At 30.2% G+C, this 7,339-nt stretch overlaps 1 long non-coding RNA gene across 1 annotated transcript; it reads right to left on the bottom strand.

Annotated features, from left to right (window-relative positions):
- Positions 1-299: 299 nt before the first annotated feature.
- Positions 300-6,764, bottom strand: LOC141663591 (uncharacterized). The gene is made up of 6 exons (XR_012551570.1): positions 6,593-6,764; positions 3,019-3,081; positions 2,639-2,694; positions 1,417-1,953; positions 786-978; positions 300-624 (listed from the first exon to the last, which is right to left on the bottom strand). It is a non-coding gene; the product is annotated as an uncharacterized LOC141663591 (long non-coding RNA).
- Between the last annotated feature and the right edge of the window lie 575 nt (positions 6,765-7,339).

Genomic DNA, 7,339 nt, shown 5'->3' with positions numbered 1-7,339 from the left:
GAAACGGCCTTCTAAGTTACTATTAAGAGGGAAACATATGTCTTCTCTTAGAACTGATAGGGATGAGGTTTATGAACCTACAAAACCTGAGATTGATGCAGAGTTTGCCAAGTTGAGAAGCATGACTAAAGAGCAGGTTGCTTCTGTTGCTGCTAGAGCCATTGATGAGGTAGAAATTGCTATGTACAATACTATTATTAAATAATGAGTTTAGATGTTGTTGGTATTTCAGTTTATTTTTTATATCAGAATTTTAAGAAACACCAACACTGATTCTGGGAACAGAAGAAGAGGGGAAACAAAGGAGTTGACTACCATAGAACATGAAATTGGTTCTATAGAGCCCATACAACTTAAGAAAATAACAGACATGTTATCAAGGTCCCTATCACCTAAAATATCCTCTTATTCAGAACCAACTCATACTAAAGCAGTCTAGAATCCTTTTCAAACTGACTTTTGAAGTTGTACTTAAACTTATCACGACGTTCAATAAACTTAGTAAAAAGATATTGTAGCAATTAAATTTGTCCCTGGCCTTTCCTTGAGCATCCTTCTTCTATGACCACTTATAGTAGTACAACAATGCCATCCCTTCCTTTATTCCATTTGTCGATGGTTTTCCTGTATATATAGGAATATGTTGTGAATGTTGTGTGAGCCATCATTAAATGTTACATGTAGAAAAAGTAGAAGGGTAGCAACAATGAAATGGTAAGTAAACATAATATATAATCACATGAAAAGGAAAGTACAATAACTAACTATATACAACACAAAATTACCTTAAAAGTACAACTACTTCTTTAGACGATCAGAATTCAGCAATATTATCAAGAAACTAAAATCATAGTTAGGATTCCACAATGTCCACATTATTTACTTGTACATTTTGACATGTCTGAGATTATCTGTGGGTTATGTCGGCTAGGTCAACCCACATTTTGCAATCATATAACCAAGCCGCCACTTCTAGACCTGCACGATAAATTACCATATTCAAAATTCTAGAAGTATGCTCACACTATTACACTATTAATAAAATGTAGACACATACAATAGGTACTTTATGGTACATATGGAAATGTTAATATTTTCATATAGCAAGAGTGATTTAGAGTGATTAGTACAAACTATAAAATTGTATCATGGTCAAAAGTGTTATAAAAAAGTGTTTGTTTGTCATTAGAAAATTTACTACTAAAATAAAATTCAAAAAAAAGTAGTATAAAATTTAAAAACCTCAATCAAGTCATCCATTTGGTAAAGAATAACAAACTTAAATTTCCTATATACAGAAACATAAATTTTTTACTTATATACAGAAACATACATTTATGTTTGATTCATACCTAATTCGCTTATATCACGAACATGGTTATCTTTGAGTATGAAGGATAAAACAATTGAAGATACCTTTTGTCCAGTATAGCCAAGTAACTAATGTTCGATAGAGGCCATTTGATTTGGGAAGTTTTCATTTTTGAGAAGTGGATTCCGCCTCCTCTGCTAATATAAGGTTTATTGCAGAAGGATAAAAAGGCCAGGATTTTACAAAAAGAGAAAGACCCGGTCAGTTTAGATACACACGTATTTTAAGCATTAGATCAAACACTTAATCAACAAACTCATATTGTTGGTTAAAAATATGGCATCTAGGCTTTCGAGTTTGGTGCAACAAGAAGAAAACAACTACCCATACTCATACTTAGAACTCAGGCCTCCGGAAACTTAGGTATTCCTGCAAAACTCCATGTTCTTTTAGCAAATAAATTATAATACCCACTAAAAATTTAACACAAAGTAAGAGAGAAAGGGGAAGAGAGGGATTGATTAACTAATTTGTAGTTCTTGCAGTGACCTGTGTTGTTGGTTTAGGGATGCTTGGATGTGGTCGAGCCGGAGAAACAACTCTCAACATAATTATATCCACTTTAAGTTGATATTATCTTCCTGCATATTTGTACATAATAAGAAAACCGAAAAGAGAGTCTAAACTTGCTATAGATAGACACAAAGTGCGGCTGGTAATTTATTGCCACGGATGTAAATTAACTCATATAAAATACTTTTATACATTAAAAGCACAAAATTTTAAAAAGAAGAGTGATATACACATTTTCTAATCAACAACATAAATTTCATACCTCCAAACAATGTAAATTAAAAAATATCTACCCATTCTAGTACACTGACAATAAGATATATACAATAGATCATACAATTTGGCCTACAAATCAGTTCCATCTCTGCTACAAAGTAATATGATAGACTAACAAAACACAAAGTTAAATAAATTGCTAATTTGACCAATAACTACATAAAGAATATTAAATTCAATTTCATCTTCGCTTAAACTGAATTACCTCAACTGCAATCATGTAAATGCACAATATTTAATACTTTCAAGTTAGGATCAGAAGCATTTCAGTAAATCTGATTTGAGCATTTAGTCAAACACGAAATATGTGAACTCTCAAGTCTCAAATTAAAAATTCCAAGAACTCTTTATCAGAATGCAACATTACTTAAAAATCAAGTTTTATATTTCTGATATTAATCTCACATTCATCAATATGCAAAACTCAATCCAGAAAAACATGAAAGCATGTAGTTATTGTATTACAAAAACACATACCTCCGTTGACAATTTTGTAAACACTGCCGCATAATTCATCAACATATCATAGTTTCCTGTACAAATCAAAACAAATCCAAGTAAGAATATTAATACAAACATATAAAATCAATCCCAATACCAGTAAAAATAGAAAAAGAAGAAGAGAGAGATAAAGAGTGAGATGTTAGATATTTAAAATTTGAGAATAGAAAATGGATTAATAGTAAAATATAATATAGAGAATTAATCAATACTTAAAAACAGATTAACAACAAAACATAATACAGAGCGTTAATCAATACAAAAAACAAATTAACAAATACATAAAAATACTTAAAAACTCTATAAGAAATTTAATCAAACAGTTGGTATACGATGCGTGAGTGATGATGTCTTACATTCGATCCATTGTGCTGCTTTCACAAATGAAACCTGGTGAAAATTCGTAGAACACCGGTAATCTGAAAAAAAAGAGAGAATAATGAGATTCCTTGATTTGAAATTTGAGAAAATAAAACCGATTGATTATACATACGTTTGAAATTGTATAAGTGTATGTATCTATCTAATTTAATTGCACAAATCATGATTTGATTTGATAATTGGTTAATTTTTGAATTTCAAATTACTTATCTATAGTAACCAATTATTAATTAAGATGGGTGATGTAACAAAATGGAGCAAATCATGCATGATTTGATATTTTTGAAATTATTTTTCATATATAGATTGATTTTGAAATTCAAAAATAGATAAATAGTAATTAAGATGAGTCAATTGAAGCTAATTGGATAGTCCATGGATATGGGAAATAATATAGGATTTGGGTCATGGTTAAATTTATTTACCCATGGATAAATTAAGGAGTAGTTATTAAGATATATATATATATATATATAACGTATAAAAAGCGAGTTTATGTATTCAAAATATTTAACAGAGAGTTGTAAAATCATTCATTTTCTTATATAACTTATATTCTTTTTTTTTTGTTTCTTCATAGAAAACTAACTACAAACTTTTGTGTACAACCCAACAGACAACTACAAGTTTGTAAATCTCCCCTGTTTATGGCTTACTAGATCCATCTATTACTTCCCAAATTCAGGGCCGACCCTTGGGTAAGGCGACCAAGGCGGCCGCCTAGGGCACCACCGCGCACAGGGGCACCAAAATATTTCAATAACAAATGTATATAGGTGTATTTATTTTTTATATTATTATTTTTTTATTTTTTATATTTTAAAATACAAATTTTAATTAGAATACAGTAGCATATATGTGATTGGGGGACATATTAAAATTTTAAAATATATTATTATCTTTGTGATAAATTTATTTTAAAATTAAAATATAATTTACTTTAATTTACTTTAAAAATATAATTAATAAATTTATTTAATAAACAAAACAAAGTAAAAATGTGAAAGGTTTGGAGAAATTGAGTTTTTGGACTATGCGCGTCTATACCCATTACCCCAGATGGCCAGATGAAGTCATATAACAAAAGTACAAAAGAACTTATAAATTTCTTTAATGAGTTTAGAGAAACTGGTTATGACTCTTGTAAGAAGGAGGCAAAAGAGTTAGCTTTGGAGTTGGATGTGGAGCCTGTGTTTCCTGAAAAGCGAAAAATTCGTAGGCTTGTTTATTTTGATGATATTGGGGTTACTGCAGCTGATGATGATCAGAACTTGAGTGCTGAACAAAAATTCAGAAGGTATTATTTCTTGTATATTGTTGATCAGGGTGCTTTTCAACTCAAAGAACGGTTTAAACAGTTTCAAGATTATATGGAAAAATTTGGGTTTTTATTTAACCTGAAGAAGCATTTAACTGGTGATGATGAGGGGTTAAAATCTTGTTGCATAAAGCTTGAGGGATTTCTTAGACATGATATGCGATATGATATTGTTGGCGCAGAGTTGTTTAACGAGTTACTAGTGCTTCGAATGGTAATACCCGATGAAATAACAAAGGCAATAGATGTGCTTAATTATTTAAGTTCTAGTTCAAGACAAATAAATTATCCAAATGCTTGGATAGCTTATAGAATCGTTGTGACCATTCCTGTTACATTGGTAGAGGTGGAAATGACATTTTCTAGATTGAAACTGATCAAATCTTATCTGCGATCTTCGATGTCTCAAGATAGACTTAATGGATTGGCTTTATTGTCTATTGAAAGTGAGCTGGCAAGTACTCTAGATTATAACAAAATCATAGAGAGATTCACATCTCAAAAGCCTAGAAAAAAGTTTCAAAATCAATAAAGGTAAACTCATTTTTATAACTTTATTTTGACATTGTTGTGTACTAGTAATGATGACTGTTCTATATTCATGATATATTCATGATACTACATCAGTGGCTTGCAGGAGATTATTGCAGGAGATTGAAAACTTGGATATTTAGCGTACAAGAAATTCATTATATTCATTATATCAGTGGCTTTAGATTCAAGTAAGTTTTCTTTTATACAATGAATATATCTTATTGTGATTTTTTGGTTATGAATATAGGGCACCATTTTTGAATCCCGCTTAGGGCACCCAAATACATAGGGCCGGCCCTGCCCATATTCTCTTGAAGTAGAAACTAATGATGTTTTCAATTTAATGACAACTGATTTGATGATAAGTAGCATGAAATCGTTACATATATTCTCCTTACATACACTTACTTGGTGCAAGGGACCTTCACCTTAGGAATGAACATTTCATAAAATCCTCTTGATGTCATATCCGACTTATACTAAAGTATTAAATTCTTATCTAAGCTGCCCCTCTAAATTTTTTGCCCACTTCTACGAAAAAATTGAAATCTTGTTAATTTTCTCCTCCTTGATTTGTAGTCATTATGCCTCTTCAGTTTTCTTAAATATTTTTTACTGCAGATAAAGGGCTTATATACTCTCTTTATAAGTGATAATTAATGGTATCTATTCTTTTAACCATAGTGCTTAAATGTTATTTTCTTTACTACTCTATTAAATCTATGCTCACACTCTCCAACTAAATTTTGTACTCCCTCCGTCCCAATTTATCTGTCTTCTTTAACTTATTACAGTCAAATTGATCCAACTTTGACCAAAAATTTCATATAGTATAATATCGAAAATACTTATAAAATTTATATCATTCGAAAGTATGTTTAATATATTTTTATATGTATATTTTAATTTTTCAAAATAATGAAATTATTAGTTTTTATTTACAATCAAAGTTGAGTCAATTTGATCATCAAAAAACAAATAAAACAGATAAATTGGGATGGAGGGAGTAAGTAAGTTTTTTTTCCATAAATCTCGTTGTATCTGAATATTCATGCATTCAGTTCACATTAAGCTTTGTTGTGTTTTTATGTACAAGTTCATTTTTTCAAGTTGTCTATTCTCCTGGTTAGAATGTATTTGTCATTTTACTATTTTAGAAACTTCATCATCGTTCATTGGTGTCATGCTCATGCATATGCAATCTTCTAATATTTTGGCCAGTTTGAACTTATTATCAACAGCGATTTACTATAATCTAAATATATGAACTCTATCTCTCTAAGTTCCATTTATCTAATTGGCATCGCCCAGATATCTATTAGGTACCCCAACTGAATTATTAGAATTTCACATGTGTATCTCAAATCAACCTGTATGTAGGAACCGAAAGTAAATGGTAACGATGATATGGACATCTTGAACTCTATGGTGTTACCAGTCGACAAGATTTTAGACCAACTAGAAACTATAAAAATACTTGGAATTGTTGGTTCAAGGGTTGAGTTTCAGTTCATAAAGATTTTGCTTGGATCTACCCTTTCTCTTAGATGGATTAAACTCAAGAAAAACATCATAGTCGACAATCCTAAAGAAGAAATGAGAATTTTACGAGACTTGTTACTGATCCCAAGAGCATCCACATCATCACAGATTATATGGGAGTAATTACTAGTAGCAGCAGAGGCCAGAGGGCATACCTGTCTTCTTGGCAGCAATTGTCACAGGGCTGGTAAAGAAATTAAAGCTCCAAGATATTGTTTCTATGATCCAGAAATTAGAGTTCCAATATTTAGTTTCTATGGTCCGGAAACAAAAGAGACTAAGGATATTAAGTCTGAATGTACTACCGAATTCGACTGGATATTCAGTTATATACTTATATGCCTAGTTTGGAAAGTCTGTCAGCAGCTTTTGATCAGTTTGTTAATGAGGTTGCCTAAGATTTTAATTACAATATTAGCAATGTCAGGCACATGGTATGAACATGTTATCAAGTGGTTTCATGTCAAGTTACAAGTGCTTGTGTTTTGGCTCAGCCCCTGTGTCAACAAAAACGAGGTAGACGGGTTTAGCTGTTGTGCACGACAAACTAATTAAAATATTTTCTTGTATTACACTTTAATTCTAATTAAAAACAGTTCTAGAAATTTCCTTATTTTATACAGTTAAAAGATTGTCTATAATAATTCTTGTTGTACGGATTTTTTTTATATAAATAGCTTTTTTGAAATTAAACTCTCATATTCCATCCAAGTAACTAATAATAATATTAATAAATGTAAGATAAAAATATTAAATAAACCGAAAACTAAACATTAAAGACACGAAATTTTTAAATATATCTTAAGTTTACAATGCGTTCTATAAATCATTTTTTAAAGAAAATAAAGTTATATAATTAATTTCTGGGATTTTTTTAAAAATAAAAGTTTTTAAGAATAATT

The sequence above is a fragment of the Apium graveolens genome, chromosome 6, assembly GCF_009905375.1.
Source record: "Apium graveolens cultivar Ventura chromosome 6, ASM990537v1, whole genome shotgun sequence".
Taxonomy (NCBI): Eukaryota; Viridiplantae; Streptophyta; class Magnoliopsida; order Apiales; family Apiaceae; genus Apium; species Apium graveolens.
Note: the sequence above shows the minus strand (reverse complement) of the source record. Positions and strands in the feature narration are given on the sequence as shown.